This window comes from Lytechinus pictus, chromosome 10 (genome assembly GCF_037042905.1).
Source record: "Lytechinus pictus isolate F3 Inbred chromosome 10, Lp3.0, whole genome shotgun sequence".
Taxonomy (NCBI): Eukaryota; Metazoa; Echinodermata; class Echinoidea; order Temnopleuroida; family Toxopneustidae; genus Lytechinus; species Lytechinus pictus.
In genome coordinates, this window is record NC_087254.1 from 25,364,353 (window position 1) to 25,392,285 (window position 27,933).

A 27,933-nucleotide genomic window follows, 5' to 3' on the forward strand; every position below is an offset into this window, starting at 1 on the left:
ACAACTCTCCAACTTGGTCCGGCTCCAGCTCCGATGCTGTCACGTTGGCGAGATTAGGAACATTTTATTGGTAAGTGACTTAAATTTTACGACGACCAAGTATGAATGTAATCTAGATGCTGGAATTAGAGGTGAGCCAATAAAATTTGAGGCGGAGAATTCCTTTATTAGCTGTGTGTTATTCAATCGTGTGTCATTGCCATTGGCATTGGCATGATTGGGTCATTTATTATTTTCATTTCAATCGTCATGACGGATGACAATACCGCCAGTACCGGTACTGGATACCGTACCGTTTCTAAAAAAAACCAGTATTATAACGGGAAATTTAACGCATTTAAAAATCTTCTTTATGCTGAACTAGACTGTTTGACTTTGAGCCTCTGTCAGTCTATGAGGAGCCGTGGAAACATGTCACATTGATAGATAATCAACTTGGCTGCCCAAAATGTGAAGTCACAGTTGGATGTAGGGCCCATACCGTACTAGTGGTTTGGTCTAGAGCTGTTAATACAGTGTTATGTTGGTTGTTCTGCTGAACTTTGTTGGCTCCACTCGCCGAAGAGATATAAAAAAAAAAATGTCAAAAAACTCCTCGAAACAGATGGCTGCTAGCTGTCTAATAAAGACTAAGTTGGCTATTCCTTTTTTATAGCCATACTTTTTTATAGCCATAGCTTGCACTAGCTACATGTAGGTCGACAGCTCTGCAAAATGTGTTCCAAATTTTCTACAGAAGAAGTCATGTCTTAAAGGGATTGTCCTGGCTGAAAATTTCTAAATAAATAGAGTAAAATTCACAGAGCAAAATGCTGAAAATTTGATCAAAAACGGATAACAAATAACAAAGTTATTGAATGTTAAAGTTTATCTTGTGAAAATATTTTGGGAAAATAGTTACATGTAGATCTATATGCATATCGTCATGAATATTCATTAGGTGGGCCGATGATGTCACATCCCCACTTTCCTTTTCTTATGTCATTACATGAAATCCTAAATGTTTCAATTTTTCATACATGTGTATATGATGTGTCTCCGTTATAATGAAATAAGTTGCGGCGAAAAATAACTATTGCACTTAATCAGTTGCCAATCCAATTGTTTTAGTTCTTGGTAGAAAAATTTTGAATAAACGTTATTTCATGTAATAAAATACAAAAGAACAAGTGGGGATATGACATCATCAGCCCACCTAGTGAATATTCATAAAGACGTGCCTAGAACTGTTTCACCGGAATAATGCAAATCTTTAAAATTCAATAACTTTGTTATTTTTTATCCGATTTCGATCAAATTTTCAGCATTTTTCTCTTTGAATTTTACTCTATGTTATTTAGAATTTATTGAGATATAAATATTTCCAGCCTGGACGTAAAGCCTTTGATTAAAGACACAGATTAGAAATTATGCCAGAAAATTTCCTCAACATATGTTTTGATTATTCATATTTTACAGGGGATCCTTCGAGCAATCTTTTGGAGACCAGTATGGCCTTCCAGTGGAAAGGACTGTTTTCATGTCATACATCACTTTCACGTGCTCTACTAGATCTATGCATCCTTTGGTTTGCTATCATGCATCACGTTTCAGCTAGCAGTAGGAAAACACATTCTTCGGAGGACTTGATAAGTGGTCTTGTAATGCAGACCGATGCCCCTAATATCAATGATGTTTCTCCGCTCTGTTTGTACGAACTTCAGAAGTTGCAGAATGAAACGGAAGAATTGGTGCCAGGTATGTCATTTCATTACCTTTTTCATTTATTAAGGGCCATTCTTGGTCACGTGTGTGGCAGAAATTATGACAAATTGTGACTTAAATTGAACTTTAAAAATCATGCTTCTGTGTGAAGTCACACACGTGACCCACTTCTTTTGACCTCTGACCTTGAATCTGCACATTAGAGATGTCCAGCAAAAACTATTTCCAAATGATAGCTGACTAATGTTTCACCTTTTAATTATGGTACTAAATTGCTAAAATTTTTAGATTTATATTATAACTTAAAATCCAAATTTGTCATAATTTTGGTCACACGCATGACCAAGAATGACCCAATACATGATGCTTACATGTAAGTACTGATAAAATGTTTTTGAAACATATTTTAAAAATTTAAATTGCCTTTCATTGCCAGATTCTAGCACTGTTTTTGCAGTTTGATTTGTGCCAGAACACTGAGCACACAGAGGAATGGAGGTGCAAGCAATTGTTTAACATACGTGTAGCTTGATCCTCCTATAAATATTTTATAGGAATTAGAAATTTTAGAAAGCCCTGAACGCACAAAAGACTGGAGGGACAAGCAAAGGGTGAACACACAATAGCTTGCCCTTCCTGTCTATTGTTAGGTTGAGTCTTCCATTGCCTCTATGTTACCCAGCATCATTGGAACATGCAAAGCACACAAAGGAATTGAGGGGCAAACCTTCAATAGCAGAGCTTACAATTACATTGTACATGTGCACGCTGGTTGATGTAAACATAACACATATACAGTCCGTCCCACAAAAAAGGAAACCCGTTTTCAGAGATAGATTTCACAATTATTAAATATGTTTTTTACTATAAATTTGATACTCATGACAAGAGTGGAATCTCCTCTCGAATTTGAAATCAACAGCCTAAAGCAAATCGTTCATGCATGGCAGATAACAAACAATAAATATTGAGGCATATCAGAAACGATTTGCGCAGAAACTCACATGTGAATCTGAATCCACTCTCATTTCAAGGATCAGCGAGAGAATCTTAACAAAGAATACAAAAGAAATGCTAAGTAATGAGTCACTCGTCAAATAAGCGCGGTGTCGTATCTCGAACCAATCTTGTCCCATTTTTCTGTGCAACCTGGTTTTGACATTAAAATTTCAAACTCGTCTCGCTCATTAATGCGTGAAGTGTTTGTTTCATGTCAGGTATCAAAATAAAGCTCTAGGAATACATGTAATTGAATTATATGACTAGTTTATGTAATAATTGTAAATGAAATATATTTTATTTGCCTTTGAAGAAAAAAGACATGGGAATCCCGGTTTTCCTTTTTTCTGGGACGCACTGTTGAGTTTTTATCACACTATGACGGTTTTCATCATCAGCTGGGGAACATTTCATGAAGCAAGTAAATTCCTCCTGATTGGCTCAGTCCACGTTGGCCAGTGAAAATCACTCTTTTCTTCATGACACACCACCCAGTTGATATGAAAACCTGTGCTTATAAACGAGATTGTATGTATATTTATTAAATCATGAATCGCTGTTACAAAGACTGAATTGCACACGAATATAGTATAATATACAATGAATTAAAAGACCAACAGTTTCATGATGTTCAGTAGTATTTTTTACATAGTTAAAATGTGCACATATAGTATATCACAGATTGGTCATTGTTCGGGGATATAGCCCTCTTTATTTACATGCCTCAATGAGAAGCAATACTCAGAGAAGAGGAAATGTGGCCTTTATAAAACCAGTAATGAATAGAACGGATGGTGGTAATTTGGCTATGATAACTTATAGTACCATGTACAGTATACATGTAGAGTATAACCTTGGAGTGCTAGTCATGTATCCTACTAAAAATCATCAAGTAATAGGAATGGATTAATGAAGAAATATCATAAATGAACAAGAGAATAATTGAAAAAATAAGTTTGTAATTAATCACATATTAACAAATTAATAAAAAGGTATTTATGAAATTAAATGGGAGAAAGTGAATGAATAAGTGAATATAATTCATGGATTGATATGCATTTTCCATTTTTAACAAGATCACAGTGCTTCAATTTCCTCTAAGTATGTGAAGATGTCTTACATGTAAGTCCAGTTTAATTATGGTACTAAAATGGAAGTTAGGACCTAAAAAGTGGTATACATACATGTATCTGTACAAAAGTTCTTTCTTCAGCTTGTGATTATCATACTGAAAGAAAACCAAACAATCTGGGATTCTTTTTCATCATGTAGATGAATGGTTAGTGAAGGAAAGGATAAAATAAATGTAAGCCATGTCTATAATCTTTTTAAATGTATCCTGGATCTTGGTTGTGCATCACTGGCATACAGATGGGGGGGGGGGGGGGGGCTTAGGGGCCATGGACCCCCAATTATTTTCACGACTAAGAAACAAAAGGAGAAAAAAAAGAATGAAGAGGAAAGGAAAAAGTGTGAAATATGTGTCAAAATCTATTACAAATTTGTTTGCATGCTCCCTTGCAGCTTCTTATAGATTTTGCCCCATAATGTATGCCATGTCTGCCCCCTTAAAGGTTTCGCCTCATTATGCTACATGTAGTAAATTGATAAAAACTCGCAATCTGACAACAGTATAATACTACAGATAGTGAATTTGCTCACTGTCAAGCTACCAACGTTGGGGTCAATTTTGAGAGTACAGGTCAAAACTAGCAGATCTTTTTCAAATTCAATTTATAAATAGCAGGGAGCTGGGAGAGAGTGGAAATCACAAGTTGAAATATGAGAAGATAAATTTGTAAATAAATATTTTCATTTCTCTAGTCAGGGTTATACCATTCTTCACTGATTCAGCTAACACTGTTATATTTAACATTGAATAGTAAACTTAATGTACTCCTGCGCAAATTGAAAAAAAAAATGAATTTACTATCTGAAATTCTGAAAAGGCAGAAAAATCACCCAGTTAGGCCAGTTTTCCTTTGTATAAACCTATGGGATCACAACGCTTCTAACATAAAATGACATCACAGTCTTCGGGCAGGTGAAAATCACAAGACAGCTTACTGTCGAAACCTGTTAAAGCTAAATACTCAGCTCTCAAGTGTAGAATATGAATAAAACTCACATTGTACATTTACATATGTAGCTTTGGTCTGGCTCTTTAAAAAGGAATGAAACCTTTGGAACAAGTTGGCTTTTGTGGAAACAGAAAACTCAAAGAATAAGATAAAAGCAAGTTTGAGAAAATCATACAAATAATGAGAAAGTTATGAGCATTTGAATATTGTGATCACTAATGAGATCCTCCCATTGGCAATGCGACAAATATTTGTGATGTCACATGTGAACAGCTTTCCCTTTGATGTACGACAAAATACCCTCAAAATTTATATTTTTTGGTTTTTCTTAGGGTGATACAAACTCTTTATCCATAATGTAATCTTTGAAAATCTGTATTACATGCCCTCCTTTAATAATACATGATCTACTGATACTGTATATTTGATGAAAGAGGCATTTTTAGTGAAATATATACATGAAGAAAAGTGATGGGAAAGTTGTTCACATGTGACATCACACATCTTTTTCACATTGCTAATGGGAGGATCTACATTACAATTATAATGATCTAAACTACAGATGCCCATAAATATCATTCATTCAATTTTTCTCAAACTTTGGTTTATCTGTTTCCTTGATTTTTCTGTTTTTGCACAAGCTATCCTGTTTGAAGGGTTTTATTTTCCTTTATTTGTAGTCACAGATAGGTGAGAAACAATACATGTATGTATGTCTATTGCCTTATTTTGTCTTTTTTTATCAGAATTTTTTATTTTAACACTCTACAGCGTGTATTTGGTGCTTAAATGTAAGTCTTACTATATGAAATTATTTCAGTCTGGGCTGCATGATCTTTACTTACAAATTCTCAGCATTGCAGGTACATGTACTTTGTGTTTCTTCAACAAGTAATCACTTGAAAAGCCTTACATGTGTGTAAATGTGTATGTACATAATTGAAGCCTTTGCAAACAGCATCCATTGTGCATGGATTTGTAATCTCATGAACACAGTCTAGACTCTTTTCTAATCACCATCTCTTATCAATCGGATAAAGGTACATGTGATGTAATGATGCCTTATACCCTTTTTACACAGGATTTTCTTAACCCCGGACTATCGCCAACCCCGTACTATCCTTAACCCCGTACTATTTTTTTTCCTTTTTACACATGCCAAATTGTTATTGCTAACCCCGGATAAGGAATGCTTGCTTTTCACACACGAAACTCGCTAACCCCGGACTAGTGGTTTTTGTCGATCATTCGTAGTACAAGTACCATTTTACACACGCTACAATTTCCTTAACCCCGTACTATAGGTGGGGCCAAATTGCCATTTGGCCCCACCTATAGTACGGGGTTAAGCTTAGCCCACTTTCGTTTTACACTAGCGATCTTAACCCCGTACTATCACTCTTAGCACCGCAATTGCTGGGATAACCCTGCTTTTTTGCAGGGCCAAATAATCCCGTACTAAAGGTGGGGTTAGCCCACTTTGCAAAAATGCTGTGTAAAAAGAAAGTGGGCTAAGCTTAACCCCGTACTATAGGTGGGGCTAAATGGCAATTTAGCCCCACCTATAGTACGGGGTTAAGGACATTTTAGCGTGTGTAAAAAGGGTACTATTGAGCTCAACTATGGAAGGAACATGGCTCTCTTTATTTCCTAATTGGAACAAGTTCTATTTCCATTCGTGTTCCTCAGAATCTCCCCTTTTTAAAAGGATGCTGTTTTTGTTATAGAGTTTAAGTTTTTTCCCAACTGCACGCTTCCTTCAACCCCCCCCCCCCCCGAATGAAGTCTAGTCTGCTATGCAGACTCTGAATGGCTCGTGAAGTGGGATCTGCAGCTGGTTTGCGAAGCAAACCAGCCTGAAAGGGCGAGCGAAGCGAGCCATTTCAGAAAAACAGATCTGCAGGCTCTAGTAGACCTAGTCTGTTATGCAGACTCCTTGAATCAGCTGTGATACACACACTGCAGATGTGGGTCTACAATTGTAGACTAAATGAAGTCCCTGTACATGTTAGCACGGCACACAATTGTCTGTAAAAGACTTGCAACAGTTTGTCATGCCAGTAGGCCATGGCCTGATGATAATCAACCATAGGAAATAAGGAAATAAAGGACATTGCACTTTTCATCCTCTCTGAACAGATGGAAAAACAGTTAATTATTCACTCTACTGACTACTGGATTGACCCATCGGAAGTTGAACTTCATCAAACTTGGATGGAAAATATAAGAATGTTGTGATTATTTGAATTTTTGTCTCACCTGCATAGCAGAGTGAGACTATAGGCGCCGCTTTTCCGACGGCGACGGCGGCGGCGACGGCAGCGGCGACGGCGGCGGCGGCGTCAACACCAAATCTTAACCTGAGGTTAAGTTTTTGAAATGACAGCATAACTTAGAAAGTATATGGACCTAGTTCATGAAACTTGGCCATAAGGTTAATCAAGTATTACTGAACATCCTGCCTGAGTTTCATGTCACATGACCAAGGTCAAAGGTCATTTAGGGTCAATGAACTTAGACCATGTTGGGGGAATCTGTTGAATTACCATCATAACTTTGAAAGTTTATGGATCTGATTCATGAAACTTGGACATAATAGTAATCAAGTATTACTGAACATCCTGTGCAAGTTTCAGGTCACATGATCAAGGTCAAATGTCATTTAGGGTCAATGAACTTTGGCCAAATTGGGGTATTTGTTGAATTACAGCCATAAATTTGAAAGTGTGTTGGTCTAGTTCATAAAACTTGGACATAATAGTAATCAAGTATCACTGAACATCCTGTGCGAGTTTCAGGTCACATGATCAAGGTCAAAGGTCATGTAAGGTCAAAGAACTTTGGCCACGTTGGGGGTATTTGTTGAATTGCCATCATATCTCTATAAGTGTATTGGTCTAGTTCATAAAACGTGGAAATAAGAGTAACCAAGTATCACTGAACATCTTGTGCGAGTTATAGTAGTTTTCAAAATCAGCACTGCTGCTATATTGAATCGCGTGATGCAGGTGAGACGGCCAGAGGCATTCCACTTGTTACTTAATTTCACTGAACAGTTTTATGCACATCCTGGTCATTATGCAAATGAAACTAATGTTGTGACCCTCCCACTATTTATTCTGTATTCTCAGTGGATTTTCTATTGTTGTAATCTATTGTGATTTAATGCAGAGTCTTAACTTTGCAAACATGGAATATTGTGTGATTTAGAATACAAAAGATTAGTGAGTGGCATCAGAGACTTGTATGTATATCATTTTGATTTTCATTTATAACTTTTTTTGTAATATAGCAATTAAAAAAAACAAACTTATCTTTCATCCCATTTTTATGAAATTCTTATGATTGTTTGATTTGTGTCACGCTTCAAGCTTTTTGTTGGGATAGACCTGATTGACCTTTATCTAGAGATTTGTTCCACTCTGTATGCATGTTTCCCAAAATGAGTGGGTGTTTCTTCAAAAAAATTTGTTTGTACTTCCACCTGATGTTGTACATTATGAAAAACTTTGCATTTAAAGTTGGCAATGAACAGTATTCCCTATAAATCGTGGATCTGTTATTGTCTGGTGTTATCAAAATTTTGTTCATACACCCTTGCACGACATTTATCTGTCATTGCTGTTACATACTTTTCAATTTCAACCTCATTTTTGTTTAACTATCATGTGGTCTCAAGTGCCTGACCTTACACATGGAAAGTCCAAGATTCTTTAAAGCTCAATTTTACCCCAGGAAAATGCTGACTTGAATACATAGAGAAAATCAAACTAGCATAGTGCTTTAAATTTCATCAAAATCGGATGTAAAATAAGAAAGTTATGACATTTTAAAGTTTCGCTTATTTTCACAAAACAATGATATGCACAACTACATGTAGGTGACTCAGTCGATGATGTCCATCACTCACTATTTCTTTTGTTTTTTATTGTTTGAATTATACAATATTTAATTTTTATAGATTTGACAATAAGGACCAACTTGACTGAACCATATACATGTAGTATTAAACAATGCTAATTCTACATGTTCAGGGAGGAAAATAATCGTATCACTTGACAATGAGGAGAAAATTAGAATATTTCATATTTCATATAATAAAATACAAAAGAAATAGTGAGTGGATGACATCATAGTCTCCTCATTTGCATACCAGCCAGGATGTGCATATAACTGTTTTGTGAAATTAAGTGAAACTTTAAAATGTCATAACTTTCTTATTTTACATCTGATTTTGATGAAATTTTCAGTGTTATGCTTGTTGGATTTTTCTCTTTTTATTCAAATCAACTTTTTGTTGGGGTGGACTTGTCCTTTAAATATCAAAATGAATTCAAGGCCACCAAAGCCATGTCTTTACATATTTCATATTGATTAACTCATTTGACTGCATGTTCTTCTCAATGGCCTTTTTGAATTTTTAAAGAAAAAAAATTCCCCTCTTGGACTGTAGTATACTGTAGAAATGTACCCTATAGGCCTACACTGTAGGCTTTAGATATAAAAGTTTGAAAGCCTTCTTATATTTTATTCCTGTATTGATATGTTTTACATGTAATTTAACAGACTTGTCATATCAATTTCTCATGTTGTGTTCTTTATACAACAACAATAATTTTCTTTAAATCTTCCATTCCATTCATTCTTTAGTTGTGGATTCATTTGGCAAACCTGCAGCAGGTATCCTGGCTGGTAACTTGGCTTGGTTGGGCCACTTTGATCAATGTATGGAGATTGAGAGCTATCGACATTGTCTAGTAGGAATGCAGGCCAACCTCACATCGCTCTTTGGTTTCTCAACGGTAAGGCTCTGCGTTGAGTAAGAGGTTTCAAAATCTGAGCAAGAAGATTATACTGTAGTTTTTCAAGCCTCAGTCTAACTGATCATGATTATTTCTTTGTTTTTGAATGGTACAGAACAGATATAATATGAAAAAAGAAAATTGATGGATATCATACATTCATGTATGCTTTTGTAGCAGATAGTGTTGGGTGGTATTTCAGTATTATCAAAATTATGCAATATCGGACAAATATTGATTATTTGATAATGGCTTTATGATTATGCTGACATACACTGTATCACAATAACACGATATGACCAAAATATTGTTGATTATGAAAAGTTAATTAGTATTTATTGTTCACAAATGCTGCTCTGTATTGCTTTAGACCAACTCAGAACTTCATAAGTTAAATGGAACAACTAAAATGCTTGTTTTACCTGGACGGGCACTTATGAAAACTTAATACTATCACCCCCCCTTCCATGTTCTCATATAATCACATAATTGCAGCTGATAATGAATTTTCAGACTTGTTGATGTATCATGTTATGAGCAGTATTTTGCTGGTGATAACTAATACGGAAGTCAAATATCGACCAGGACTAGTAGCAGATATCAAGGCTCCAGAAGATCGTGTTGAAGGTGGGAAGGGTTGAGTGATTAGAGTGTGAATTCACTCATTTGGAGCATTGTGGCCCAGTGGATTAGTCCTCTGACTTTGAAACAGAGGGTCGTGGGTTCGAATCTCAGCCATGGCGTAATTTCCTTCAGCAAGAAATTTATCCACATTGTGCTGCACTCAACCCAGGTGAGGTGAATGGGTACCTGGCAGGATTAATTCCTTGAATGCATGAGCGCTGAAAGGCAGCTTTAGCTAAGGCCGGGGTAATAATAATAATAACATCACGCCTCGGAATAGAATATTTCTAGATAGATGGCGCTATATGAATGCCTATTATTTTCAGACTTGAGATTATTCAGATTATTTCTCTTGGTTATTTTGATGGTGTAATTTTTCTGTTGTCGTTCATATCAGGTCCTTCCAATCCAATGGGGTGTGTGTGCCCCAGAGGCGTGTAGTGAAGAAGATGTGAGAAATAGTCTTGAACTTTTGCTAGGTAAGCTTTCACTTCTGTATCTATAACAAATATCATTTTTATGGAAGCTTCAATCCTAAAAAGACTGGGATCAGATCAGGCTCCCTGCTTGATATTGTTTGTGATATATTTATATTGTGTGAGATTCCCACTGTGACATTTCTTTATGTTTTTTTCTTTTAGTCTCATGCATCTTTTGTGTTGCCTAAAGTACTAGTACATTGTTCTGAAGTTACACGTTTATTTTATAAAATTGTTATTCTTTCTTTCCCTTTTTCTATCCTCCTTTCTTTCCCATTTTTCTTTCTATCCTTTCTTTTCCACTTTCTTTTTTTTCCTTCTTCTTTCCTTCTTTCTTTCCATCATTCCTCCTTTCTTCCTTTCCTTCTTTGATTTTATCTACTACCACAGCAGAAAAAATGTACTGAAATATAAAAAAGAAAAATTGGATTGCTTTGTATCACCTACAGGAATGAATATTACATTTAAATTATTCCCACAATCAAGTTTACTATAAATGTCAAAGTACTCAGACTGAGTTTAAATATCTTTTGCTCTATCTGAGAGTAAATATTTATTGAAGATAAGAGCTGTTGTTACATCAGCTTTATAGTTCAACAAACATATTTCCATTCAGAAAATCACGCTGTTTGACTTTCTGCCATGTCAATGATATGGTATTTTGAATTATGAAACAAAATGAATTGCAAGACTCATCACCCCCCCCCCCCTTCGTTTAGAAAAATCTATGCATGTACTTATTTGTAGTTTCCCAACACATGTTTATAATTCTGAATCGCGTTGAATACCGAATTCTGTAATGCCCATGAGCTGTTTAATACAAGAACCACCTGGGGAGCGTTTCATGAAAGGACTTGTCAGACATTTTATCCGACAAGTCCCATTTTATCCGACAGTTGCCATAGTAACAGTGCTTCTTAGCCAATCAACATCAAGGAAAGATGTCAGACCTGACAACATGTCGGACAAAAATGTTGATGAAACACTCCCCTGGTTAACAGTTGATTAAATGTACATAATGGGGCTCTTAATGTAACAAAGATTTGTAGGTACTAAAAAAAATGTACAAGTATGCAGTATACTGATACATTAAACAATATTTTCATTCGGTGATGGACTTTGATAATTGACTCCATCATTTCCATATTTTGTACAGCCGATTTCAAGTCTTTGTGCACCCCCTGGTTTAGCTGTATCTTTGAACTAATTTAAGTTTTCATCTGAGTGCATCCATGAGAAACTACTGTACCACTTGTACCTTTAGACACCTGTATTTGTTATACAGTGGGGATTTCGAAAAAAAATGTCTTTATTGATTTGAGACAAGATTCAGGGTATGTTATAAAGAATGAGACCTACAGTATCAGATCCAGCATTCACTCCTTGGCAGAGATTGGGTTAAAAGAAACAGCAAAAACAATACATGAAATGAACATTGCCCTTCTTACTTAAGGTATTGTGCACATGTGTGTATACATGTATGATGTCTGCATGTATTTTCTCTGGAAGTTGAGGTTTAAAGTTAGGACTATTTTTTTTAGATAAAGTGCATGTTAAGAAACTGTGATTTTCATTGATTTCAAATCCTTATAAATTTCATGTTTATGTTAATAATTAATTTATATCTAGGTATTTTGGATATTCCTTGGTTGTCCATTAGAAACATGTTGACATCAGCCGTTCATTGCACAGAGAAACCTAACACTGACTTCAATATCGGCTTCATCATGGCCTGGTAAGGTGTAGCTCCCTTTTTGTGATCTACATTTTGGCCTTTTTGAGATTTTGGTACCTTAATAATAATAAATAAATACCTAAAGATTCTGAAAACCATATGGTCTAATAGCACATTTGACTACCTACAGTACATGTACATGTATTGTATCACATCTCAAATAGATTTGTTTGATTTGATTTGATTTGATTTCACATATTTCACAAGTACAAACAAAATTATGAAACAATATCAGAAAACTTATGAGAATACAAATCAGACAAGGCATAACAATTAATTCAAATTAAAGAAAATAGCAATTTGGAATTAAAGACAATTTAAAAGAGTGAAATATGAGGGAACCTGCATAAAAAAGCAAGGCTTGTTAAGTCTGCAGGATCCAGAAAAAAAAATCGGTCTTTATGAGGAGAGGACAGGTAAGTAAATTGATTATAACAAAGTAATGCCAAAAAATGTGACGATTGTGTAAGGAATACAAAATAAAAAAATAAATAAATAAAAAAGAGTCCGCCACTCTATGACAATTATTTATTACTCATTACTCGGCCAGAGCGTATTAACAAAGTGCATGAATATAAAAGTTTACAAGTTGAAAGCTGAAACATAAATATACCAACTTGAAATGGATATATATCAGAAATTTTGAGTACTTTATTTTGGAAAAATAATGGGTTTGTATGGGAATAAAAACCAACTTGATTAACCACCCTAATTGCTTGTTTTTGTATCGTGAATATTTTATTAATTAAGGTTGTATTGCAATTACCCCAGGCCAATATTCCATAATTCATATGGGATAAAACAAGTGTAGAATATAATGTTTTTAAAATGTGATCAGGAAAAAAATATTTTAGTTTATTCAAAATGCCAGTGTTACGAGAAGATAACTTACATATATAATCAATTTGACATTTCCATGATAATTCATGATCAATGTAAAGACCGAGAAATTTGGTGGAATTAACTTATTGCAAATTAACATTGTTTATAATTACATGGTCTGGCAAAGAATTAAAAGAGTTACTGAAAAGCATAAAATTTGTTTTGTTTACATTGAGTGACAACTTATTTGCTTGAATCCATGTCTGAACAGACCGCAATTCCCTATTCAAAATGGTAAGTAGTAAATTAGGGTTACGGTGTGACAAAAAAAGGTTCGAGTCATCCGCGAAAAGAATAAATGATAGGTCATTTGATGAATTATTAAAATCATTAATATACAACAAGAAAAGCAGTGGGCCTAAGAGTGATCCTTGCGGTACACCGCAAGAAATAGTTTTCATTTGAGATTTATGGTCTTCTATTGAAACAAATTGTTTTCTGTTAGTTAGGTAACTCGTGAACCATTCCAAGGCCTTTCCACGCACACCATAATGTGATAACTTGTAAAGCAAAATATCATGATTAATCGTGTCAAATGCCTTGGAAAGGTCCAGGAATACACCAACTGTGTGCAGAGAATTATCAATAGCATTTGCCACTTTGTGAATAAAAGAAAGTAACGCGTGTACAGTGGAATGTTTTTTTCTAAAATCGAATTGGGAGTCGCATGGTAGACTCTACTCAAAATTACTCATTTTGTTTTGAGGCCTTCTGTTTTTAAAACCTTCATTGGCTTCAGATAGGGTGTTAAATACTTACCATCAATAAATATTAAATGATGGTCAAATAGTTCACTTTTGGATAAGAAAAGGGGGACCAATGTTATTTTCTATTAACTATACTAGCAAAAACAAGTGACCAATATGCTATAAGCTAACCAAAATAAACCTGAAATAATGGCAGATATAATTTTTTGTTGTTGCAAACTTGTATAATATGAAGCAAAATGTGTACAGATTTTAGTAAAAAAATGGGGGTGACCTGTGTTATGATTTATCTATACAACTATCCTTAATTCATACTACCCACTGTACACAGTTTGATCAATACTTTCGGTAGCATTGGAAAATCAGACTCACAGTTCCCTAATATCTCATTTTATACTGATAGTCTTCTTACTTGTTATCTCTGGCTATCTATCATTTTTTTTTGTAATATGAATTATATTTCTACTCTTTATAGTGTCCTTATCAGCACACTATTTGCTTTGACGATACTGGGCTCTGTAGTAGACTATTGCCTTAAGAGGTCATCTGAAGTCAACCGCTGCAATCCCTCGGGTGAAGCCAATGGAGGTCATGAGGTCAAAGGTCAAGGGTCACAGCAACAGCAAAGTGGCAAGGCATCCAACCTCTATGACCAGTTAGCTGTCGATCGTGAGGACGGAAATGAGGTAAAGTTTGTAAAAATCTTTGTGTGTACTTCCTCTATTTGAAGTATGAAGCATTATTTTTTCACGTGTACCACTTTTTTAATATTTTTTTTAGCCCACCCCCCCTTGACAAAAGGGTCATTGTATACCCAGTTGTTGTGTATCCGGACAGGTTGTGTGTACGGACGATCAATTTTAGAAAGTCATTTGGAAAAATTTACAAGCGAAGTTTCATGAATTTTTAGTACAAAATGTTAGGAAATATTATAGAGAACAAAATAAAAGATGATTACAACTATTGAATTCATATTTTTAGTGTAATCCAAAGACAAAAAAGAAGGCTTCAAAAATATAAAGTGTCCTGACACCCGACCCCCCATCCTACCACTGGGTCATCACACTTCTTTTATTGTTGCTTCTTTCATTTTCTGTCAAAAGCAGTAGATGATTAATTGATTTAAAAAAGATTTTTGCAATTATTTCCATTGTTCCCTTCCTTCCTCCTCTGTGGCATTTATTAGTCATTCTTTGGAGCACTGTGATGGCTTTATAGGACTATGCAAATATTGTTTGCTGTTAACATCATTTATGACCAGCTTTATTATATTGCACAATCATATTTCCATGATAAAATGAACAAATCAAAACAAATAGGTAATTGCAACCCTCTTGTTTACATTATGAAACCTCTCTGTATCTAACTTATCAACTAATGTCCTTTTTGGTATTTCAATATGACCTTCAGGACTCAGGAGAAAGATTCATCATGGTTTGATAAAACTTTGTGGCCAAATATGAATTGAATAAAGTCACTTACTGGTCATGAGATTGGTTCATGGCAGTAAATGTCTCAAAGTAATTGGAAAATTGTGATAACAAAGCACTTAAGAATTAGTTTATGGTCTAATATTTTAGACACTGAATGATAATTAACTACTGTTTTTGTTTGAGTCACATGTTAGTCACATGCACTGCTCACAAAACTGAATCTGTATCATGGGACTCTGTACAAATTTTCAGCTCAACCATTCAGCTTCACTTTGTAATATTTTCAATTTTAAAACATCTGGAGAGCAATACTGTATGTATGTAGTAGACCTATCGATTATGTAAATGTAATCTTCCTAAAATGACATAAAAAGAATTTGAAACTTATAATTTTTATACTCTGCTTTTTGGTATTTCCATGAAAGTTGTCAGCTCGGACAATTTAAGTGAGATCCTTGGTTTTGATTGGCTGAAAAGCACTGATCCTAAACGGTTACTATGATTCCTTACTGTCAGGGCTGATAACTTTCATGAAACACCTCCCAAGGAGTACCCCTAAAATTTTGATCATGTTCCTCTCTTCTAATCTCTACAGATCACTAATGAAAAGAATGAAAAAACACCTCTTTTGACCTCGGTAGTACCTGCCTCCACATCCAACAGTGTGCTGTCTGTTGATATAAAGCACAAGAAAACCCCAAGTAAGTCGAATGACATGTTTTCATGTTGAGGTATGCTTCACCAGGGAGCGGAAAATTTAGATCCAATGTGTGCAGGAATTCTTATTTGGATCTGATAATATTAAAAAAGGGATTGTTGCTAGATTTCAGGTTTGCTTATTATTAACCGTATATGTATCAGATAGTTGAGCAATGTGATTAGTTCTTTGTTCTTATTTTGTATTGCCACATGTTTCAAAACAAGTAACCAGCTTACAAAGTGATGATTGGATTTCATAAGTGAAAATGCAAAAATTGTAAAAAAAATTTCTTACCTTTATCTCCTCTGTCCTTTGCTTGTGTCCTCCCTCCTTCATCTCATCCTCTCCCTCTCCTTTTGTCAGAACCATTCTCAACATCAGAGCTTCCAAGTCTCCCGGATCCTGCGGGAGAATACTGGATTGCGATCCAATCTCCCGTTCTCCCGACCCTATGCCAAAATCTCCCGGATAATCAGGATTTTTAGCTGTTAAATTGTAAAATTCATACAAACGACTGTTTAACGAGTCTAGCATGTTCAATTCCCTAACACCCACGTGGAACCTCCTTATCACATTTTCATTTTACCCAGTAACTTCTACCAGTTTTTGTATAATCGTACATTGATTTCCCATGTAAATGAAGATAATTTTACTGAACGACTGGTGAAGTAGTCTAACAAGCCATTTTATTTCCGGGTTCTGCAATGTGTGATGAAAACTCTTCAGCGGTACTCTATGCACATGGCCCCCGATGCGCCCCGGCGGCGGGGCTCCAGCCGGCCGCACTGCGCCAGGAAGCTCCGAGAAGGAAAGTTCACGAGCACTGCGAGGCATTTTTCGTAAGCTTACTTGCGCCTTATTCGAGCTGAAACTGTGGATCAACGATGGGATTAACAATTGGATTACTTTTACACCTCGACTTTCAGTTTCAGGAATAATTTTATTGACAATCCTGAAAAATTAGAAGCAAAGTGGAGATTTTTTCGCCTACTTTCACTTGGGTTGATCGGATTCAAACATTTTCTCTTTCGTGAGTGAGCTAGCCTGGCGCTGGCTCAGTGGCTGGCTGAGCTGTGCGAAGCACGCCCCGTCCCGATTTATCCACACTACAATCGCATCGCCAGTGACAATGGAGATCATGGAGATGGAGTCATCCAAGACCAAGACGACAAAAGATAAAGATACTTTTCAAGCAGAATGGGACTGTGTGACAGTTTTCACAGGAATCCCTCAGAGACTTTAAACAGTCCACATATAAAGCTCATTTACCATGTTTACCACTACTGGTACTGCAGCCCCTTCCCCCTCTGGTCAATTAAAGGTATTTTTTAGTATTTTCATGTTGAATGCATTCTTTTATGAATTATTTAAAAAATCTACTGTATTGCCTGAAGTGTATATTTAGTCAATGACAATTCATGAATTCTCTCTAATGTGCATTTCATCTATCGGAATTTTTTTTTTATGGTTTAGACAGCTGTCGGTTACTATCAAATGTTGTTTCTTAATGTGTTTTGCTACCCAAAACTCCCATCCGTGGGACAACGTTCCGCCGCTCCCTCACAAAATCATACCTCCGCGAAATCTACTGGATTCTATCATCCCAATGTTGGCAGCTCTGCAACATCATCATTATTATCATCATAATCCTCCTCCTCATCATCATTATCATTATTTCTTAATTTGTAGCATTGGATAACATCTGCTTTCTTTTGATATAACACAGATATAGTAACGAGGATAGTGCTATGTTTTGCAATGACTCGTAACGTTCCAAAGCTTCTCAACACCAAGCAGGCAGAGGGCGGCATACCTTGTCTGAATGGAATCCGAGTCATCAGCATATCGTGGGTCATATTGGGTCACACGTTAGGCTTCATACTACAGGCCCAAGCAAACGGTGAGGCGCACAGCTTGTTAACCGATATATTTCCAGTGTAATGCTCCAAAAAATTTCTTAAAACAATTTTCATTGATATGCATTTTCTCATCATTCTCAATGTTGCAATGGATATTGAAGATAACTTCCAGTTGTAGCATTAAACAATCAATAAATCAATGTGAATGGTTTAGCATTTGAGCATTTTAAGAGAGTTTGATATTTTGTTATTTTTCTTTATCTTCAGAGAATTTTGAAATCAGTCTTAACAATATGTTTCCAGGGGGGGATTTTATGAAAGGACTTGTCGGACGTTTTATCCGACAAGTCCCATTTTATCCGACAGTTACCACAGGAACAGTGCCTCTCAGCCAATCAAAATCATGGAAAGATGTAAGATCTGACAACTTGTCGGATGAAAATATTGATGAAACGTTCCCCCGGTCTGACATATTTTCCAAGCTATCAGCATTGCATTTTTACTTAGTAGACACCGTTCAGTTTGAATCTTTATTCATGCTTGATTTCTATGTTTTTGTCTCTGCAGAGAACTTCATATCAGTCCTACCTAGATGGTTGGATGTCTTTGCGTTCCAAGCCATCGCCAATGCATTTTTGTCAGTAGATACCTTTTTCTTTCTGAGGTAAGACACATTTGTCATTCCCACCCTCATGTTTCACCTGTTACGTATAACCTGATAGACAGCCAGCGGACTAAATACACAACATCCTTTGCATTTTTTGGGGGGGTGCCAGCTCTTTGCCAGTTGGGAATTAACTGTATTTACCTGTGCACATCCCACCACCAAAATAGAAATTTGATTAAAGTGACAAACAAAAGGGATGACAATTTTAGCAATCAACTCACCATATTGGATCTTGGAGAAAGGAGGGCATACCTTTGAATGAACCCTGTCGCTCTGCATGAGTAGTAGTGAAAATTAAAGGCTGGTAAGATGATGGAACTCCAGCAGTATCATCGATCATCTAGCCCATGTAGTTATATGTGTCAAACTCATGTGTGCACATGCATTGAGCACGCAGGAGGAAAACTGCTAAGCTTTTGACATTTGGTCAGTTAAATTTGACAATGAAATAATCAAATAGACAGTATCAATCAAAGTTGTTACACAAGTTCAGAAGGAATGTAGGTGATCCAGACACATTGCAACATAGTAATAGTATCAAGGATCTCCTACACTAAACAAAGGGGGGGGGGGGTGGCATGATATGTGGAGGGAAGGCACTTGTGATACCGCCCTGTCACACTGCACCTTATACATTTTCAATATTCTGATTTCCTTATTTACCTCATTTGACGAAAATCATTTTATTATCAAGGTTTTTGATTTCATTGAACACACAAAATAAAAGAAGAAATGTATGTGTATGAATAGTCAAAATCTTGGTACACCTATTGATTCTTCCAGTGGCCTACTCCTGACTTTTCACACGTTGAAGAGAATGAAAGAGACCGGAGGAAAGATACCTTGGCTCTGGTTTTACATCCATAGATACATCAGGTAGTAATCTTACCATTCATCTGTTTAGAATTTTCTCAATCAAGGCTGTACTTGCAACAAGCAGTGCTATCACAAAAGAGACTTTCAATTAATTGAAGGTTAATTGTATTATCTTTTATCAAGAACTTGTAAATTTTTGTAAAGTGAACTCTTTTTATATAATGAAATTTAAGCTGAAAAGCAAGCAAAGAGAAGATCGCCAACACAGATAAGGGGTATTGTCATTTTTATTATTACTCGGAAACAGACCTGTCACCTGGCAGTAGTGGCAAGCTCATTTTGATGATTTCTTAGCAAAATACATATTTTATACTGTAATCACTTGGCAAATAATTTTTTTTTTACCAATATGTAAATACTTGGAAGGTCATTTCATAAGATTATGTTTGAACTCATTTTGAGATGCTAGCGCATTTTGAAAAATGACTCCTCCCCCTCCCCTCCTTGAACAGAGGAGCATGCATGGGACTATACACATACATGTATATGGTAAGCCCAAACATTTTGAATAGTTATTTTTGATAAGCTTGAATATGAATTTGAAGAGCAGTCCTTCACAGTGGAATATTTTGTCACCATTTTTTCTAAAAATCATGGAATGAATGTGAAAGGTTACAATGATGACTGCTTCTTTCTTTACACAATATACATATCCACTTAATGTTGAACATTTTTCATTTGACTTAACAGGTTAACACCAACCCTTGCTCTTCTGATCCTAGTGTTGACCTTCGTGCTTCCAAACCTCAACCAAGGTCCAGTTTGGTTCAAGTATGACCAAACCCTTGGATTCTGCAAGAATTATTGGTGGACCGATCTGCTCTACATCAATAACTTTGTACCGGATGGCCAGAGAGATGTAAGATATTATTCATTGTAATAATGATAAACAGTAATAATTTGGTTATGTTTAAGGTGCTTAAGACATGGTACATATCTAAGTACAGATTCATTATTACCATGATCATTGGATCCGGTCAGTCACTCCTGCACACAAACAATGCACGTCCTCCACTCCCTGGGAAATATTCCAGCCACTCACTATTGAGGCCCACACAAGACTGGACAAGCTACAGTGACTTTCACATCCTACTGGATACCCACTTAGCACCTGGTGGGTGTTTCATAAAGCTGTTCGTAAGAGCGACTTTATGAATGATTGGTGAACCTTTTTTACGTGTAAATAATCACCGATGAATATTTAATGGTCAATATCATTTCCCACATTAAAGGATCATCAGTCATTCTTAAAGTCGCTCTTACGAACAGCTTTATGAAACACCCACCAGGTGCTAAGTGGGTATCTAGTAGGATATGAAAGTCACTGTGGGTTGTCCAGTCTTGTGTGCGCCTCATTGATGAGTGGCTGGAATATTCCCCAGGGAGTGGAGGATGTGCACTCTCGACCCCTGGGTGGAGAGTGGCAAAGTGTTGATTGATGCATTGCATTGTGATAGTATATATGTCACTAATGGATTTCTTTGTTCTTATCTATCTTCATAGTGTGTATCCTGGGGATGGTACTTGGCCAATGATATGCAGTTCTTCATCATTAGTCCTCTCTTCATCCTGCCTTTATTCTGGTCAGTATACTTTTATTTCTAGTTGGGGATTATTCTGTCGCAGGAATCGGGGGGGGGGGGGGGGGACAGGGGTCTTTGCTGATCTCAATCTTGTATACCATTCATATGTATATTAGAGTCGATTTGGCATACTGTATATCATAGGTATTGTTGATTTTATTTTATACTGGCTTTCTTTTATCTGAATACAATTTTAATCTCAGGAAAAAAAAGGAAGAAAAAAGCAAAGTAGAAAAATCTAAAATCATGCATGAAGGGTTCAGCTCTACATATATTGTTTTAATATTGTTATAAAGCAAAACAAAATGTACAATCATAAACTGCGAAGGTACAAGCGCCTTCATGTAGAAAAGATACATATATTTCAAACACTTAATTAAGTAAATAAATGGGACTACTGAATGCAAAGTACTTAGAATCTGTTTTAATTAAAGAAGGATTGTTAATCTTCAAAAGTTAAGGCAAATTTTATTTTGTGTTTTGAAAAGATATCAAATTTTTAGGACCAATGGAAAATAAAGTCATAAATGATAATAGTTTTTTAATGATGTGTACTGTCTATAATATGGATTGACAATATTGTGGATAAGCAAATATATGGGTTATCAATAATGTGGATTATCAATATTCTAAATTATATTGTGGATTATCAATAACATGAGTTATTAATCAGAAGGATTATCTCTTCTTGTAGGTTCCCTGTACTTGGTATGATTGCGTTAGCTGTAACCTGTGCTGCTAGCTTCATTACAATCTCAGTATTGGTCTATCAGAATGATTTTCTACCAGGGTTATTTCTTTCTATTGCAGGGTAAGAAGTAGATCAGACATTGATCATACAGAACAATGAAATATGTTTTACCTTATTTTGATCAGTTTTTTTTCAAATTGACATTTTTCCTTTTTTTCCCATTTCTACATGTTTCTTTTAAACATAAACGTATCAGATATGAATATAGATTTAGAAGTTATAAATTTTCAAAATTACACAAAATAACAGTGATTTAATATTACTACAATGTTGCAAAATAGGGGATTTCCCTTAGGTATTATTTCTAGGGCCCTGCATTGAATGTTATTTGTTCAAACAGCTTAGTGCTGAATGATCCAATAGATACTGACAATATAATCTGGAATGAGTTTGGTGACTAAACCTTTACTCAAATTGTTCCTGTCCTTATGTGAAAAGTGATGATACTATTATGCAAATTTTATTTATCAGTGTCAAAACCACCCGTTTTCCATTGACATATAAAGCACTTTTTGCTAATGTGTTCGTGGAGGAGTAAAAGTATTCTGGATGTTTCTTGATCTACTTGATCAACCAGTAGATTTAAATTCCCATTTAATATGTGTTAAAATGTGGATTATGTCATGAAAATTGGCTTTGCAAATTCATACCAAAACAAAAAAAGAAATAATCATTTACTCAATATATTCTTCTTCAGATTTTTTGCCAGTGGCTCTGGGGCAAACTTGAATGTGGACCTTGCTTTTCAGAAATTGATATACGTGAAACCTTACTGCCGCATCCCGCCATACTTGGTCGGCATGGCGATGGGATACTTCATTTGTGAGATGGAGAGTCGTCGGAGAAGGATCAAGTTGTCACCGGTGAGAGTTAAAATCAGCAAGACTATTTGAATTGAAAGTTTGATTTAATTTAAGTTCAAGTTACAAAATGATTTGGGAGTTTGTAAAATATTAGCTGCATGGTTTTCAATACTTATATATATAACATGGATCGATGAAGAGGAAACATTATGTGCATTATTGTGCGGATTTATTTTGCACAATTTGAATAGACTTTTCCAGATAACGGAATAATTGTTTTTTGTTATCATTATTATCATATGTACGTCACCATAATTGTATTCATATTTCCTTTATCCTTTAAAGGTATTGGCAGCTACAGGTTGGGCCATATCAGCAGGTCTCGGTGTAGTGGTAGTCTACGGTCTATACAACGCAAACAGAGGGGTATCTAACCCAACCACTGCTGCGAGCATTGCTTACAACAGCCTCTCCACATTTACCTGGGCTATCGCACTCTGCTGGGTAGTGTTTTCATGTCATTATGGCTACGCGGGTGAGTGAACTCTATGATCTGTTATGCACGAAAAGGTGAATGTGATGCCGACTTTGTCGTTGGCCTGAACTGGGTCATATGTTACTTGAAGATTATTAGTTTTAGAATATTTAAATTCTTTTCATGTAGTATGTTTTGTATTTTGTAATATGAAATATTCACAGGGTGACTTCAAAATACCAGATATGATAGTGAAAGATCATTTGAAGCACTGAAGACTTCTACAAAGAAGACCAAACCCCTTCACCCATTGCTTTTCAAAACCCTTTTAAAACAGATTTTAAAGTTCTCGTTTCATACGGGTGATCAAGGAGCTATTAGGACATCCATGTTCCAATATAGGAGTATGCTCATTCATTAAGCTATTTTTGAAGATCGCTATTCATATATTTTCCTTTTGTAGATGAAATGATCAACAAAAACAAAAATTGTTTTAAAAAAATGAATGTTAATTTGCAGGGATCATCAATGACTTCTTGAGCTGGTCTTTCTGGGTTCCTCTGAGTCGGTTGACATACGCTGCATACCTCTTCCACCCGGTCGTCATGTATACCTACAGCTACGCCCAGGCCGTGCCTTTTCATTGGTCTATGGTTACTTTGGTAAGTGTGAAGGTGATGTGAAATAAAAGCCTGTGGTTTTTCTCTTTGTATACTTGAGTGCTCGCGATTGCACAGCCATGGACGCAGTTTCTTATTTGTGCACATATACATAGCCTACATGCCATAGTTCCTACATACATCCCATTTTAGAATGGATTGATCATGCATGCTTGCTTCGTAATCTAGAGGTAAAATCAGATTTTGGAGATGTATTTGTATTTGCAATGTCCCCAATTTATAGCACTGAAAATATGTTACTAACCCAGCCATCAGATTCTATTTCTCCTCGCACAATTTGTATTTTTCTTCAATCCTTAGGGAGCATTCCAGAAAGAGGGTGTGTAATTGAGTTTTTATGGATGTGTACCAATCAGATATGATTACTTGGACTGACCTGTAACGCCACCATCCGATAGACGCTACTGGGGCTCGAACCTCAAACCTTTGCATCGATTTGTGTCTTGCCTGAACAAAGTTCGGCAGAGACCTATAGTAATCACTTTTCCTGTTCTGTTAGTCCATTAGTCTGTTAGTTTGTTCCAAAATTTTTTGTTGACTTGCTCTCATTTCTTTATTTCTGCATTAATTTTGATCGCACTTGCTCCAAATGATTCTTGGGTAATACCACATGTGTGTTGTTGAGGATGATGGGTCGAAGGTCATCTAGGGGTCAAAATGTGAAGTTTTTGTTCAACTTGCTCTCATTTCTTTATTTCTACATATTTATGTTCACACTTGGTACATATGATCCTTGGGTAATACCACATATGTGTTCATGTGGATGATGGGGTCAAAGGTCATCTAGCGGTCAAAAGGTAAAAATGATATAAAGTCATGTTCATCCTTTTGAAGTTTTTGTTCAACCTGCTATCATTTCTTTATATCTGCATCAGTGGTGTTTATACTTGGTAGAATTAAGTATTGTGTAATACCACACATGTATTATTTAGGATGATAATGTCAAAGGTCATCAAGGGGTCAAAAGATCATATTGCATATCGCAAAATAAGGTGAGACTCATGGCTTGTGAACCATCTTGTTAACTTTCCCCTTGTAGGTTTGATTGCAGGCACACCATCAGCACCTACGATAGCTACAAGGTAGATCCTTAGATACCACAAATTTGCAAGACAACAAATTCATAATTAATATTACTGGGTGAAAAAATAATAGCCCTCTAAATAAGACAGTTTTTTCACAGCTGAAATAATGCATCATTACTTGTTGGTTGGGGTCATCATTTTGACATCCTGTATTATGTCTTTCTTCCACTCTTGTCTCACACAGATCTACATGTTTGCATCATTCCTTCTCTTGAGTCATGTTGTTGCCTTGCTGGTGACGCTCATCCTGGAGTTCCCGATCGGCAACCTAGAGAAGATTCTTCGACAAGCAGCTTCAGGGAAGTCCAGGGCCAAAGGTCAAAATGATACCAAACCATAAGGTTCCCCTTCAGGAGGCATGCAAGTACAAGGTCAAGGGTCAAAATGATACGAAACCGTAGAGTTCCCCCATCATTAACATTGAGAAGGTATCTCTATTATTCAGTATTTGTCTTTAGTATTTTTCTTGTGAAATCAATTTAATGATCTGCAATATTTTAACCAATATTCCCTTAGTTTATGACTATTATTATGTAATTTTTGATGATCATGAGCTTAAGGTGTAATATGTTTTAGAAATAATGGCTCCCTACCTACTGTTAATTAGGACAGCAAGGTTAATTACGCATGTACCAGACTATGCCATGCACATAACTACGCTTTTAAACTTGTGTTGTGTTTATGCATTCTTGAATATTATTTTGATTGTAAAATCACTGATTCCTTCATTCATTCCATATTCCACAATTCATTTGAATTGATTGTATTTTGTTATTGTATTTTATATGATATCATATTTTATGTTTGTAATCTTGATTTGATGTATTATCTAAGTATGTAACATTCAGCAATGACTACTGATTTTCAAAAGACTATGTATCTATGTATGTATGTATCTATGTATCTATCTGTCTGTTTGTCTGTCTGTCTGTCTTGTCAGGCTGTCTAGCTGTCTGTCTACTATATATCTACCTGTATATCTATATTCTCTATCTACATTGAATTCTTTTCAGGCTGACAATTTGTTAATAAAGCTGTATCGGTCTTTGATTTTAAATATTATAGGGAGATTTTACTTGTATTTTCATATTTTTCATAATTTATATATTTTTATACTTGAGTTTTATATTACTTTAATTTTTAGTTATGTATATGTCTCTTACTTGTATATGTATAGTACAAGAAATATGTATTTTAAAATATTTTTAAAGCTAAGCTTAAGTTCACATCAAGAGTAGTATATATTCAAAGTGACTGCAAAATGCTGATTATAATGCCCTAAAGAGTCAAATGCCCTTCACCCAGAAATGGATGTATGGACAAATATTGAACTTTGACCTTCTTACTGTAGTAGTTATGAATAATTTGAGAAAACTTTTAAGTGTACAATGATTGTCTTCACATTCCCTACGATAGGAATCATTTCATGTGGTGTGATGGTGAATGAACTGTATGTAAATCACCCTTTTGTTATTGTCATTGTCATTATTGTAAGTGTAATGTTCACAGTTTTATGGTAAATTGTAATCGTAATTTGCAAGAAGGGTCATGTATTCCCATGTATGAGTACTATTATTGATTATCAAACTGTTTTGAATTTAGTACTGGTAGTTAATTAAATGATTTATTTTTAAAAAATGGAATGAAAAAGTATGTATATCTATGCATTCTTTCATCTGTGTTATTTTGAAATCTGGGGACTTGTTATTTGTATATTATTTTTTTAAATCTCCATTTTATCGCTATGTAATGTTAATGATCTTGCTCTCAAGAATTTGATAAGGTTTTGACTGATATTTGTAATTTACTGTACTAATGTTTATATGTAGTTTATTTATAATCATGTACTGTATTTTCATGTTGGCATAGTATCAGTATTTTTTTTATTTTGTGAAATTTTTTTTTCAGCTGTTAGAAAATTAAACTTTATCCTTATGTATTTGTATAGATGCCAATTGGACTTTTTTATGTCATCCAATTGACACAATGCTTGCTTTCTGAAATTTGAAATAATGCTGTATATTAGCTTTGAATTATATGATGTAGTTACATGAAGGAAATATCACAAAATAAAAATTTTGTTTCTAAAAACAAAGAATGGTATATTTCTCAACAATTTTTGACAGTGTCACTTTATGAAGAAAATACAATCTCTTGAAAATTACAGTATGATAATTATAAATATTATTAATCAATACTGTATTATGCAATTCCCAAAGGATTTTTACAGGGATCTTGTGGTTCCACCTGTGAGAAATTTAAACTTGGTCCATAAACTAATTGTATATGCCTCTGCATTTACTACGGTGCCGCTCCTTGCAATGCATCAATTCCTTTGCAAATGCAAGTCAAATCACAATGGAGAGCTGAGAGCCTTTTGTTGAAAGTTGGTGGACCGGGACAGCAGCGGAATCTCTTGACTCTGGACAATGATATATTTGCAATTGTTCGTCCGTGCAAATCTACAGATGATCAGCTGTCAGCCAAATTTATAGACAAAAGCTTCTCAGCTCTTCTTTGTGATTTTAATTGCATTTTTAAAGGAATCGGAGTATTGTAGACAGCAGCTCCATAGTAATGCAAAAACTCTCTATTATGACATCACATTGACACAATGCTTGCCTTCTTGAAGTGGAAAGAGTGCTTTTAATTGATTTTATCAAATAAATAGGGCTATCTAAGAATGGAAGAAAAACAATTTTCAAAAATTTAAAATGTGTTATGTTTAACAGTCTTTGACAATCTCACTTTATAAAGAAATACAATCTTCTTTGCAACATCATGTGTAATATGTATTAAAGGTTAAAGAAAGTATAGTTGCAGCAAAGAATTATTTCAAAGTCAAGGTTAATTGTAACCATATTATCATAGACATAGATCTGGTAATTTGAAATTAACTTATCTTTGTGAAATCAAGAAGTTTTAGCTGAAAACCTATAACTCTGATGATAACTATCACAAAGAGGAATATGTTTGACAGTGCTTGGATAAATACCCAATATTTGATG

The 27,933-nt window shown here is 35.3% G+C and overlaps 1 pseudogene; it reads left to right on the plus strand.

Annotated features, from left to right (window-relative positions):
- Positions 1-27,933, plus strand: part of LOC129270381 (nose resistant to fluoxetine protein 6-like) — a 29,106-nt pseudogene continuing 1,173 nt past the window's right edge.